Consider the following 15,000-nt stretch of genomic DNA (forward strand, 5'->3'; position numbering starts at 1 on the left):
TGTGTGTGTGTGTGTGTTTTTATATATATATATATATTTGCATTGTTTAAATATATGCATGCATAACCACATGCATATATTTTACTGAGATTGCCATGTTTATTTGCAGTAAAATAATTGTAGATCAGTAAACGTTGAAATATGAATTGTCTTGTATTGGCCAACTCCCCATCTCTGCTGGAAATAAAACTCAAAAACTAATACCGTAGTTAATAAACTGAAGAGAATACACAAGAAAAGTCTTGGTAAGCTAACTTTTAGGTCACATTTTGTGATACTTATAATGTATATTAAGGCTCAATCATATCTCTCACTCTTGTGTAGCTTTTCTTGATTGTATGTATGTACCTTTACTAATACATATATATGTATTTATATATATATATTTATATTTTTATATATTTTTATATATTTATATATATATATATTTATATATATATTTATATATATATATATCTATATTTATATATATCTATATTTATATATATATATATATATATATATATATATATATATATATATATATATATATATATAAATATAGATATATAAATATATAAATATATAAATATATATATATATATAAATATAGATATATATCAATATAGATATATATATATATATATCTATTTATATATATATATATCTATTTATATATATCTATTATATATATCTATTTATATATATATATATATATCTATATTTATATCTATGTGTATATATATATATATATATATATATATATATATATATATATATATATATATATATATATATATATGTGTGTGTGTGTGTGTGTATGTGTGTGTATGAAAAAACGTGCATCCCACCAAAATGTAACAAGAAAGCATGTCAAAATGCAAAGCCTGTCCATCTGCTTTGTTCTCCAAATAAACCTCATGAAAACAATGATTAAAAGTTATTTTTTGTATATTTTATTAATCAATGTTCTCCATAATTTTATAATAAAAGTTTGTTGAAGAGTTTATGACAAAAGCTCAAATGGTAAAAATGTTATGGCCTGGACAAGACACATTGAAGCTCAATAGTAAATAAATGAAGAAACATGGAAGCGATTATTTAAAATAAAATAAAAACAAACAAAAAAAAACCGTCTTGCGCTTGATGAGCTGCGGAATGGCTGATAAAGTCTATTTGCACCCATTGTGACTCTTTGACTTTGTGACTCTCTTTACACTTTAACATTTTTACCTCATCAATTCGAGTTCTCTAAGGGTTTGTTGAAAATTTGATGAGAAAAGCTCAAAAAAGTAATGGCCTGGACAGAGTCAGTCATTATTATTATGTACCATTATATATCATTATTGTCGTTATCATTCTTATTATGTACCATTATCACTATCGTTATGTATCATTATCATTATTGTCGTTATCATTATTATTATGTTCCATTATCACTATCATTATGTACCATTATCATTATTATAATTATAACTTATTATGCACCATTATCATTATTTTTATCATTATGTACGATATTATCATGATTAATATTGTTGTTATTATTATTATCATTATCACCCTGCATTTACCGAAGAAAGCTTGAAAATTTTTGATTGTTTTCCCTGTCGAGAAATAAACAGTATGCAGGGAGGGGCCTCCATGTTATCGTGCAACCACATTCCTGGAAGTCGTTTCCAAGGGGAAGAAAACCCGTGGTCTTGTGCAGCTGTGCTGTGGCCGGGCTAATAAGGGTTATTTATAGTTACTATGACTTTGCCCCATTGACATTTTGACCCAATTATTAATTATTTTTCCCTGTATTCTCCTGATAAAGGTTGATGAAAATTTAATGACAAAAGCTCAAATGGTAAAAAATTATGGTCTACACACACACACACACACACACACACACACACACACACACACACACACACACACACACACACACACACACACACACACACACACACACATGATTGCAAAAACCCGTCTCCGCTATGTGGGGGCTGGACGAACATGATCTACTCTATTAATCTCATTATGAACAAGCAAGAGCAGATCCGGTATCAGGCAACGTTTCACCTGCTTCCCAGTGAGCTTTCCAGGCCAATAGAGTCTATTCTTCCTTATGGCCAATAGACTATTCTTCCTCAGGCCAATAGAGTGTATTCTTCCTTATGGCCAATAGACTATTCTTCCTCAGGCCAATAGAGTGTATTCTTCCTCAAGCTTCCTTATGGCCAATAGACTCTATTCTTCCTTTGGCCAATAGACTCTATTCTTCCTTTGGCCAATAGACTCTATTCTTCCTTTGGCCAATAGACTCTATTCTTCCTTTGGCCAATGTACCCTATTCTACCTCAGGCCAATAGACTATTCTTCCTCAGGCCAATATATTATATTCTTCCTCAGCCTTCCCCAGGCCAAAAGTCTCAATTGAATCTAAATCAATGGGTCAAGATGTACCCTATCTCAATTGATTCTAAATCAACGGGTCAAGATACTTCAAATCCAGGTTCATATCCCATATACTGTACTATGTGTTTGTTCTTTGCTTACTATTGTATTTATAATTAACTAGGGCATGCCCGTACTATATATATATCTAAAATTATATCCCCCCCCCCCTCTATTTACATGAAATGGTTTGGTCCATTCGCAAAGCCAAAGCGAACGGCTTGCGAGTACGGTGACAATCCCCCCCCTCTATTTACATGAAATGGTTTGGTCCAAAGCGAACGGCTTGCGAGTACGGTGACAATCCCCCCCCCTCTATTTACATGAAATGGTTTGGTCCAAAGCGAACGGCTTGCGGAGTTTGGTAAAGAAATCGCCATAGCTCGGTAACTACTTGTCCGATTAATATGAAACCTTGAAAAGGCACATCCTCGGGTCCCCAGCAATATACCTGGCAAGTTTAAAGTATATCGGACCCGTGGTTGTCGAGAAACAGCGGTCACAGACAAACATACATACACACAGAGATTACTGGAATTATAGATAGACTAGGGCATGCCCGTACTATATATATATCTAAAATTATATCCCCCCCCCTCTATTTACATGAAATGGTTTGGTCCATTCGCAAAGCCAAAGCGAACGGCTTGCGAGTACGGTGACAATCCCCCCCCTCTATTTACATGAAATGGTTTGGTCCAAAGCGAACGGCTTGCGAGTACGGTGACAATCCCCCCCCCCTCTATTTACATGAAATGGTTTGGTCCAAAGCGAACGGCTTGCGAGTACGGTGACAATCCCCCCCCTCTATTTACATGAAATGGTTTGGTCCAAAGCGAACGGCTTGCGGAGTTTGGTAAAGAAATCGCCATAGCTCGGTAACTACTTGTCCGATTAATATGAAACCTTGAAAAGGCACATCCTCGGGTCCCCAGCAATATACCTGGCAAGTTTCAAGTATATCGGACCCGTGGTTGTCGAGAAACAGCGGTCACAGACAAACATACAAACATACAAACATACAAACATACACACAGAGATTACTGGAATTATAGATAGACTAGGGCATGCCCGTACGTGGGTGCCCGTTCCTTGCCAAAAAAAATAAATAACGCAACCCGTACGCTCTACCCCGCCCGTACGCCCGTACGCCCGTAAACAAAAAAAACAACGCTCTTCGCTTCCGCCCTTCGCTCTGACTGAATTGGGAGAAATAATGCACATAAGAAATCGAGAAATTATTATTTTCCCCGGAAGAAATCGAATTACGAACCGTAATGGCGCACGCGGTCGGCTCGGCTCGCTCTCACATCGGCCACGCCTACGCAATAACGCGTTCTGTGATTGGCTGCCGGAAGTGCAGTCTTCACTGTCCGGAAGGTCGCAAATCGCAGTTACGATGAATCGCAAATTAGTTTTAATTAGTTTTAAAACATAGTTTAACGGCAACATAGTTTTCCAACGTGAAATAAATGAATACGCTCTCACATGTGCCGTCCGAGGCAGAGTCTGTTCGCCACGTTCGGCACACGTGATAGCTCGCTGCTCTCTGATTGGTTGAATCGTTTTTTGGACATAGCTCGGTAACTACTTCTCCGATTAATATGAAACCTTGAAAAGGCACATCCTCGGGTCCCCAGCAATATACCTGGCAAGTTTCAAGTATATCGGACCCGTGGTTGTCGAGAAACAGCGGTCACAGACAAACATACATACATACATACATACATACATACAAACATACAAACATACAAACATACAAACATACACACAGAGATTACTGGAATTATAGATAGATGAAAGCATACACTAATGTCTGCTATACTCTCTTAATCCGTCATATAATGTGATATATATATGACGGTGGAAGCCTCTCCATGAGACTTTGGTACCAGTAAAAAGGTAATAAGCCCAAATAACAAATATTTAAAAAATATTTCTTCTTGATAAATTTTTGCTCCACAATTTATTTTTAGAGCTAGTTAAAAGTTTACCTTTTTGCAGCAGCTTTGCTTATTGATTCATGTGTATTTATATACGTAGTTATAGCATTGGGGGGAGGGAGGGGGTCGTAGAGGTAGTTGGTGTGTTCGAAATGTCAATCGTTGGCTTGCTTACCTTTGGGCTTTCTGGTCCTGGGTTTGATTCCTGACAATCAATTATGTGACTACAACTATCAACTGCTAAAGTGCCAGCAATGAGTAATTTGTCACAGACAATATGCCGTTTAAGAGTACAATATGCCGTTTAAGAGTACAATATGCCGAATGCCTCGTCTTCATTGTGGATTTGAGATCTGAATGAAGAACTAGAGTATGGGGGCTAAATTGTACAAATTACATTGAGGAATGGAGGAAGAGGGAGAGTATAAGAATGTGAAGGGAGGTTGAAGAAAAAGAAAGAGGTTTGGAGGTGGTATGTAATATATAGACAGTCCTTCATTACCAATAATTTGCGAAAATTCCAAAATATTATATGAGCATAGGGTTGATCATCATACTTTATACATTGGTCTGCAGCGTCCTCGTGAGGTTCTAGTTAGTAAACCAGGCACATTAAACATTAGGAATTGTGTTCACCTTTTATAAAGGATTTATTGATAGGTGGATTATTTTTGTGATCGAGTTAATTATTTAAAGAAATGTTGGTTTGATATCAGGTGAACAGATCACTTATTCAATGCGTTGAAATTACCCCGACCACCTGGCTTCGGAACCCTTCATCCCAAGCAGGCTAACATCCCAAGACCGCACTTCCGCCACCAATGTTGTGTCCGATGACAGGACTGCTTGGTGCGGCCTCCTATATCCAACCGAGACCCCACGACGTAGGACTTAAGATGTAGTATGACTCTCGTGTAACTTTATAGATGTGGATAGCTGCACGCCAGATCACCAACCATGGAAATGGATAGATCACCGGGCCACAATGTGCCCATTTATAAGAATGTCCCACACCCTCGCCACACCCATCCCTTGCCCATCGCCCTTACCTCATCCACCAACGGGGACCGAGTAAACCCAAAAATCCACAATGGACCACAAAAGCAAAACTGGTTGACGATAAGCACAATTCTGGCAATTTGGTAAGCACAACCTTGCACGCAGTGCGGTCAAGTGCCGCAGCCCACAACGGGTGCTACCAAGCTTGGCTGAAAGAATTGTTTCCCGAGGTACCCGAGCGGATCACCATTACGTCGCACTCCTGCGTGCCTCCCGCCTCCCCTTGACCTCAAACCACATGCTAAGAGATCTACCAAATCGCCCAAACATCAAAACCCTACTCTGACGGGATGGTCTGATCTATTAACGGAATGGACTTCACCCTCTGTCTCATGGGCTCGAGGTCAGGAGAACTCCGGTTCTTCAAATACAGACTGGCTTCACACGGAGTTGTGAGAGTGGCGCCTGGATGCGCTTCTAGACTTTTTCGGGCTGGAGATGATCTCAATCAAATTTGCATCAGCACACAGAGGGATGACTATGGGCCCAGAACATTCGGGCCATTCGGACCATCCAGACCCGGGGTCCCAATTTTTTCTCCATGGTCACGTGACTGCGTTTCAGCTATTCCGACACATGGAATCGATCTACCTCTGCCTTCCAGTCACATGAGCACCTTAAAAGGCAAAACAAAAAAGTGGAATTTGACTGGTCCTCAGAACCCGCCAATTGCACCTGGGCCGCTCCTGCCGGGTATGTCTCTCCTTCAGAGCGGCGTGCCCGCCATGTCCTGTCATACGCTATAAACATGTGACAAAGGTGCTGAAAAACGGTAGCCATGTTTTGGTATTTAGGGTGGTCCAGTGCTGTATATAAAGAGAGTCTGGTCATCTATTGTTCTATTATTCTATCCACTGAGCGCTGCGATTGGCCGATCGCAGGTCACATGGTTTCAAGGGTCCATGTTGCCCTCCATTTGAACAGCTCAAACTGTGCTCAAGGAATACAAGGAAGGCTGTCTCACCCATTGCTCGGACATAGGAATGAAACTCTTCGTCACTGGAGAGCGCTACTTTAGAGGTCGAATGCCAGCTAAAAGGGAAGACGTCATTCGTGAAACTCGTTGAGTAAGCTGGTGACCTCACTCACAATGTTTCTATTCTGCCCTGCAATGATATGAAGGATAAACTCCTGCGAAAGTTCTACACTGCGAGGCCACACATATTTGTGCGGAAGCAACAAGACATTCGAAAGCAGAGAATACAAGACTCAAAATCTGGAGGCGAACTCAGCAGTAAAAGTGTGGTCATGCATGTCGTGAAAAACTCAAATGATCTGTTTACCTGCTGAGTTTTCGACTGTGTTCATGCCGAGAGCTTGGATTCCGGACCAACATCCTATAACTATTGTCAGCGTCCGAATGCTAGATATCCATCCAGAGCATTATTAGCCGTATCTGACCGGTTGTCATCATGTGACACCGTTCATCCCATCCATGATTCCCCACAAACATGTATCACTAATGCCGCCGTCAGTTTGGAAATTCCTGTTTCATTCTCTGTGTTTTGTAGCAAGTGTCATGTATTATTTTGTTCGTTCATCCTGTTGATTTAATTTGCGGTGTGCTGGTTTGTTCCAATAAAATTCTGTCATTTTCTTGATTCTGTCTCGTAAAAAAAATCCCAGAATCAATCAATCATTTTGATTTTTGGGGAACGTCAAACACTGGACAAGGCAGTGGAATTTGGCAAGTTTACAGTAATAACAAGAAAGATCAATCAGAGATTGCAAACCCTCGCCAGGATGTATTTCCAGTGGTTTTTAAGGCTTTTGTGTTAAAACAAATATGGCGGCCGAACCACGTGACCGATGACGTCATCATTATTTTTTTCTAAACTAATTTATTCCTAGATTATGCTCAAGAAATTTCATCTTGATCGGATGAAGTTTTATACTTGTCGAATTATGACGTCATAATGGAGGCACCTATGACATCATTAACATATTTTATTCCCCATGGAGAGTTCTTTGCAATGAGCCATGTCTCAATTGTTTCTTTTCAGCGCTTTTGGAGATATAGAGGTGTAATGTTTTTCGGTTTTTCCAAGATGGCGGCCGAACTACGTGACCTATGACGTCATCATTATCATTAAACAAGTCAGGAGATGACGATGGTTCACAAGCGAGCGGTATTCAATGACAAAGGACGGACTATAACCGAAACAGGCCCGGACATGCCAGGCTCGGAAATGTCAAAACGAAGGTTACTGACCTTGAAATGAGATAGAAAATAATGTATAATCAGTTATGAGGTTAGTTAGCTACACAATACCGAAAATTCGGTTCGATTCCTACAACTTTTAAACTTTGACCTTTGTGACCTTCAAATGTCAAAGGTCGAAGATTCTGAAATTTGTTGGAAAACTTGTATTTCATGATGTATGTGATAAATATAAGATCATGTACGATATTTCACCCTATCAGGAAGCGAACAATGTAATAAAACCATCAAAAATCGACTTTTCTAAATTTGGTGACCTTGTGACCTTGACCTTGGGGCGAAAATGAAAAATCGAGCTCCGTGGGGCTAGACACATTACATTGGCCTAACCAAATACCGAAACCCCTGTCAGATTCCATCAAACCCCTCGGAGAAGATGTAGCTTGAACTCGATTACACCCTAAAAAGACATCTTTTTCGGGCGTGGCTCCGCCCACAATGGGTGCAATACGCCCACTCTCGGCAGGACACAACTAGATCATGATATCAACCTCCCACCCAAGTTTCATCAAGAGCGGATGATGTCATCGGGTAGTTATGCTGCGGACAGACAGACACACAGACCGACACACACCCATGACGAATATCGTGGTCACTCTGTTTGATAACTCGTGAACCAAAAATTATACAGGTGGAGTTGCACCTATGATGAAAATTTCCTGTCAATCGGACCAACGGTTGCAGAGAAAATCATACTTATTCTGTGTAGACAAACAGACGGACTCAAATACAATACCCTCTCCTCAGGCGAGGGTAATGAAACAGTGTTTCATAAAACTTACAAATATACGGTATATACAGAAATAATAATCATATAAAATTTCATTAACATGTATATTGTGCATCAAAATTAATGTATGGAATAAAAATGCAAATTATCCAGAAATAAGGCAACATTTTAGATTACAACAAAAGGTATTACATAAAGGAGCATTGGATAAAATAAAATAATAAAAATACATAACAGAAGTATATATTTAAGGGAATCGACATTTAAGAATGCAATATCGTGATTTACCATGTAATTATTATAAAACAGTAAGACAACGACAACGATACAGCTCAATGGCACCTAAAGGTTCAGTTGGCCAGGCTCTCTTTATATACGACACTGGGGTGGTCGGTTGTACCTCCTGTCCATATCACGAGTCCCTCGGAGCCGGATAAGGCCTGAGTCTTAACTCAAGGCCTGAGGCCTGAGTCTTGGTTTGACACAGGGAATCTAATTCCTGAAATAAAATCTCCTGAAATTTTGAACGACTAGAGATTACGTATGCGAAATGCCGTCAAGGTGGTAAATATAAAATAATAATAACAAAAAAAAATGGAGAAGGGACAATTGGGAAGGATGAGCATGATCCTGAAAATACAAGTATAATGGAAATGCATCAAAGAAAAGGAAAAGGAGACCAGCAGGAGAGGAGGCTCTTTGGACATGTATGGCATACTGCCATGGGGTGTCAGGTTGTTGCTGAGGCTGTTTAAAAAAAAAAATTAAAAACTTGTCGGGTGAGTTTATTTTCTAAAACCCAAGATACAGATTGCAAAGCAAGCCATTAGAAGGCAATTAAGCACAATTTAATGGGCAGTTAAGGCATATTATGCCTTTCATATTCTGGTCACTCCCATGTACTGTGGATAAAGCTGATTATTTAACTAACTTGGTACAGGACATTGCTCACCGTGCCAGCACACACTGATCTCTTCTTCTTTTCAAAAGGCACCATGGGATCTCAATTCGAAATTTCCACAATCGGGTGCTGGCAGATGAGACGATTGGCCTACAGCGCCTTCAGAAAGTATTCACACCCCTTGGCATTTTTCACATTTGGTTATTACAAACTGAACTTAAAATGGACTAAATTGAGATTTTCTTTGTCACTGATCGACACATAATACCCCAGAATATCAGTGGAATTTATTTTTTGATTTTTTTTTTACAAAATAATTAATTATCCCACAATATATTATCTATTAATTATCCCACTCTTAACCACAAACTATGTTACCCTCATTAACCCTTCTTTACCAAACTTTCTTATTTGCAGTTTGCAGTGTTTCCTTCCCCCCAATTCTCTCTCCTTTCCTCTTCTTTGTCCATTCTCTTGCTTATTGTGTTGAAGAGTTGCCCTGCTCCAATTGTCCATTCACATCCTCTGTAACCTGGTTCTTTCATGAGTCTTGTGGAGAAAAAAAGAGGGAATTTAACTAGTGTAACAGAGGGCAAACTTGTTAAGAGGTGGTTCCAGCCAGAGAACGGTTAATGACTTGTTGTGGGTGAGTCATTCCTTCAGAAACATAATTATTCAATCTCAGAATGAAGAGTTTGAAATGATGCGGAAATTACAGCCACAGAAGGACTATCTGCGTATATAAACCCCCTATATCGTGCGAGCACACTTTGGATTTTGGAAATGGCACACAATGGTCGAATATTTCCTTAAAAACCTGCGTGACATTTAATATACACAAGTAATTCTCGTTAATGGCACAATAAGTTAATGTTCTGTCTAAAAGGATGATGTACTTAGTTAGAGCTATAGACTGCTACTTTGCCAAATTAATCGTGTATGGTAATATTATTTAGTAAAAAAGAATATTTAAGTTCTCCTTGTCCTGCAGACACCATGAGAGATAACTGGTCTAAAAACCCAAAGACCAACCAAAATACTTTAATGATATTTTGTTATAAACAAACGCAAAACACACAGTTCCATATCGAATTGAGATATATCCAAGCAATCCTGTTCATTTATATATTGGTATTATATTGGTCTCCGACAGGTCTCATTGAACTACAGTTTTTTTTGTTGGTATTTTATACTCGTCCAGTATTTCACTTTCCTTAATGAAACCAGTAGATTCTACTGGTCCAATTTCTTATGGGATTTTTATGGGATTTTCAACCTGGCCTGTAGTTGATAGGATCTGGTTTTGAACCATTCTTCTTCCAGATTGGAGTAAGATGAACTTAGTTAGAGCTATAGACTGCTGAATTCTATATAGACTGCTATACACTGCTGAAGAGCTGCTGAATTCCTGGCAGACAAGAGGCTGCCAAAGGAGAAGGATAGCACGAGAAGTGCAAACAGAGGAGAAGCAAGAGCAACAGCACAGCAGAGCACGATGAGAGAACATGGGAACTGATGCCATTTTGGCTCATCGCAAAACCAGGCTCGAGGCTAGATATAACTTTCTTTACCTTCTCGTGTGAGAGGGACACACAATATAGTCCACAGCACATACAAGTCAGTCATATGGGGACAGAATGTGATGAGTTGGATACACAAAAATTGGTGGTAAACATGGAGTTAAGGCAATCTGCGTTATATCGGGCAGAGTCTGCAGAGATACCTTTGGGGTTACAGAGGGGTTAGAGGAGGAGCATAAACCAGACATGGAATTTACAAGGTGCCAACATGACTTTGTCAAAAGACACAGGTTGGACAGCTCAGCATTGAAATTTGCAAATTCATGTTATCTGGTTTGCCTCGGGATGGATCCTAATGTTGTGATCCTAATGCAGTGACATAAAGTTACCCTTATTCTGGGTTGCTTTCCATATTGAAAAAGCGCACCACTTGACCATATCCAACTCCCTGCAGGATTCATTATGCCAGGGCCTAGAGGATGGATAGAATAGCTGCAGGCAGGATGGGATAACCGATACACGTGAGAAAGTAGGCGTTTGTGAAGGTATCCCCAGGTAGAATCAATGTTTGATGCTGTAGAGATGGCAGCCCAATCCTTATATGAGGGCAAATGGCAGTCCCTGCTAGTTGGCCTGTGTTAATAGGTTGCTGTTATAATACCCAGGGGGAAATGGGGTTTGGCAAGAACATGGTCAGAGGTTTCAAGAAGGGCAGAGGTTTGATGATCACAGGAGAGATTCGATGGAAGGTTGGTCATTACGTGATCCGGGAGAAAGGACAAGCAGGGCTTTACAGTATAAAATAATAATAATTGATAGTGTCGATGCTTGTGGAGGAGTAAGACCACGGAATGGACTCAGACATAACAGAATGAAAAGAACAGTAAAAAAGGGGGTGTGGGACAGACCAATAGAGGGCCACTTGGAGGGATAAGGAATGGCAAAGGATGAGACAATGGGGAGGACAAGGGGTGAACGGGAAGAATACAGTCACAAACCTTTAATCACAGAAGTGGAAGGAAAAACTGGAAACCTGAAAAGAGGTGGGATCAGGGAGGGTTAATAGGGGTAGAAAAGATAATGTGATAGGTCCATAGACTCAGCTTCATCAGGGAAGATTCCATTGATCCTGAAGGCCTTGATTTCCATCCCACCTCTTTTGGTATCAAGCTGAGCTGTATTAAGTATCAAGCTGAGCATGGGAGAGCAATCATCCACCAAGCTGCAGGTGAAGGCCTTGTAGGTAGGTGAAGGCCTTGTAGGTAGGTGAAAGTCAGATGTGCCAAGGAAAGACTTTGCATGATGAAGCATTCCCAGTCAACAGCTTCCTCTGGAGGACAACTTAGACATGTGGTTTGCCCAAGAAAGACAATGGGTAATGATAAAGCCCAAAAGTTTGAGTGACTGAACCTCTTCAAGAGGATTGTTTAGATAGTAGATGGGAGGGTTCTCCTGATGGTCTTTTGGTCAGACAGAGTAAGAGAGATTATGAGATTTCACCGTATTAAATGACATATTCCAGATGTTTGATCAGCTCGTGAAACTACTAAGGTCTGCGGAGAGAGAGAAGAGGTTGCTGCCTACCTGTCTGAAGGATGAGGGATGCTAAGGGAGACAGTGTGGTCATGAGCAAAGATATAGAGGATTTTCCAGAGTGAAAGAGATCATTGATGAAGATAAGATGGGGCCTAGAACACTGCCTTGGGCACTCCAGCCTTGACAGGGAGAGGAGAAGAAAAGGTTCCATTGAGATCCACACGGCTAAGATAGTGGAGGAGTAGAGGAATAAATAATCCAAGAGTAGTTTTGGCCATAGGTGTCATAGACAGAGAGCATGGAGGGCAAGGCAGGGTGTCAGACCGTATCAAATGCTCGGGATATGGCTAGAGAGACGGCCCTGATCTCATGTCTGAAATTGAGGGCCTCCATACATTGTTGGAAGAGCAGAAGCAGCATCCCCAAGGTAGAGTGACTAGGTCTGAATCTGAACTGATGATCTGAGATGAGGTTGTTGGAGAAAAGGATGGATTTGATGTCAACTGCAATGATGGATTGCATGACCTTGCTGATGATTGGAAGTAAGCAAATAGGTCTGTAGTTAAGAGTATATTTTGTTTTTAAACAATATTTATGTAATGCAGTGATGTTGGTGGATTTCCAAGTGGATTTCCAAGTCCAATCTAAGGATATCCAAGGTCCAAGGATGTCGGCAGATTTCCAAGTGGATGGAAGATATCCAAGAGCAAATGATAGGGCAAAAAAAGCCGAAAGAGGATGTTCAAGAGCAGCAGAGTAGGTTATTTGACACGTGCTCTGATGACATCCTGGCCAGTTACAGAAGCAGAGTCGACGGTTGCCAGAAACGTCTCCACCCTCTCAAGTGAAGTAGTTGGGTGTGATTGGGTAGGTTGGCTACAAGGGGAGTGTGTCAGCGTGGGTACGGTGTTCAGGAGTCGGGGAGCATGTGGGGGTGGGGCGGGGGTCTACATAATGAATACATTATAATAAATACTACAATATAAATGAAGGTAATAAATGAATAAATAGGTAATTTAAAAATATAATAAAAAATATAAAAAATAAAAGTTTTAAAAATAAGAATTAAAATTAAATAAAGAGGACTGATATAAAGAGGAGAGGAAAGAAAAGAGAAAACGGTGAAGAGAAGCAAAATAGAGAGAAGAGCAACAGGTGAGGGAAGCTGGATAAAACAAATTAATGTAAAAAAGGGAAAAACAGGAAGAGAAAGGGAAAGGATTGAAATGTTGTCGGGGATGAGAAGCCGAAATGAAAGAAAAGCTCTCATTGATCCCATTGGGAGCCAACGTGCCGATCCTGAAGATGTCATTGCTCTTCGCGCTTGTATCTGTCCATGATGCTGGAATAGAGAAAGATACCGTAGACTGCCATATGGCTGTACGTATGTATGTCTGAGAAGGTAAAAGTGTAGAGCAACCGGCTTGGAGAGGTCTGTGCTGTTGGTTCGTACATCGAGCAAGTATTCACAGAAGTGATTGCCCAATCTTCTCCCAGCTTCACCAACATACAGTCACATGAAAAAGTAAGTACACCCCATGTAAAGTTTTGACTTTTTCAACATATTTCAACATACAGCTATTTGATCTTCATTTCAACAATATTGATAGATAAAGGTGATATAACATAACAAATATCATGAAACATGTACATTTTGTAGTCAATTGTATAATTTAAATAAACATAAATGCAAATTTCGCATGTGGAAAAAGTAAGTACACCCCTACATTTATCACTACTTAAAATACCTAAAATTAGAATCAGATGCACCAGCTCAGGTGCAAATGATTAGAACATCGTTAGAGAGGATCTTGGAGGAACCTGTCTTATTTAAACCTCAGACATTTCGTTTGGTTTGCTCTTTGTTGTTGAAGTGTGCGGCGTCACCATGCCTAGATCAAAATAGCTCTCTGGGGCCTTCAGAAAGAATGTTATAGATGCCTACGAGTCTGGGAAGGGATTTAAAAAGATCTCCAAACAATTTGAAATCAATCATTCGACTGTTCCGGAAGATCATCTACAAGTGGAGAAGATTCCAAACAACTGCCAACTTGTTCAGGCCAGGCCACCCCAGCAAGTTCAGCCCGAGAGCAGACCACAAGATGCTGAAAGAAGTATCTAAGAACCCCAGAATGTCATCACGGGACCTACAGGTAGCTCTTGCCACTGTTGATGTCAAAGTGCACGAGTCTACCATTAGAAAGAGGCTGCACAAATTTGATCTACATGGGAGATGTGCCAGGAGGAAACCTTTGCTGTCCAGAAAGAACATCAGGGCAAGACTAAAGTTTGCCAATGAACACCGAGGCAAAGACCAGCACTTCTGGAACAATGTGCTCTGGACAGATGAGTCAAAGGTAGAGCTATTTGGCCACAGTACCAGAAGACATGTTTGGCGAAAACCAAAGACAGCATTTGACCCCAAGAACCTGATACCAACTGTAAAGCATGGTGGTGGAAATATTATGGTTTGGGGCAGCTTTGCTGCATCAGGGCCTGGGTAGCTCACCATCATAGAATCCACTATGAATTCTTAATTGTACCAGAGGGTGCTTGAGGATAATGTGAGGCCATCTGTCGGAAAGTTGAAGCTCAACCGAAGGTGGACTTTGCAACATGACAATGACCCTAAACATACCAGTACATCCACCAAGGAATCGCTGAAAAGA

At 40.2% G+C, this 15,000-nt stretch overlaps 1 protein-coding gene across 2 annotated transcripts in view; it reads left to right on the plus strand.

Annotated features, from left to right (window-relative positions):
- The window catches only part of LOC137425085 (growth/differentiation factor 10), a 59,933-nt gene that overhangs the window by 1,182 nt on the left and 43,751 nt on the right, over positions 1-15,000 (plus strand). The gene's annotated exons all lie outside the window — the stretch shown is intronic.

This window comes from Myxine glutinosa, chromosome 4, assembly GCF_964187855.1.
Source record: "Myxine glutinosa chromosome 4, kmMyxGlut1.1, whole genome shotgun sequence".
Lineage (NCBI taxonomy): Eukaryota > Metazoa > Chordata > Myxini > Myxiniformes > Myxinidae > Myxine > Myxine glutinosa.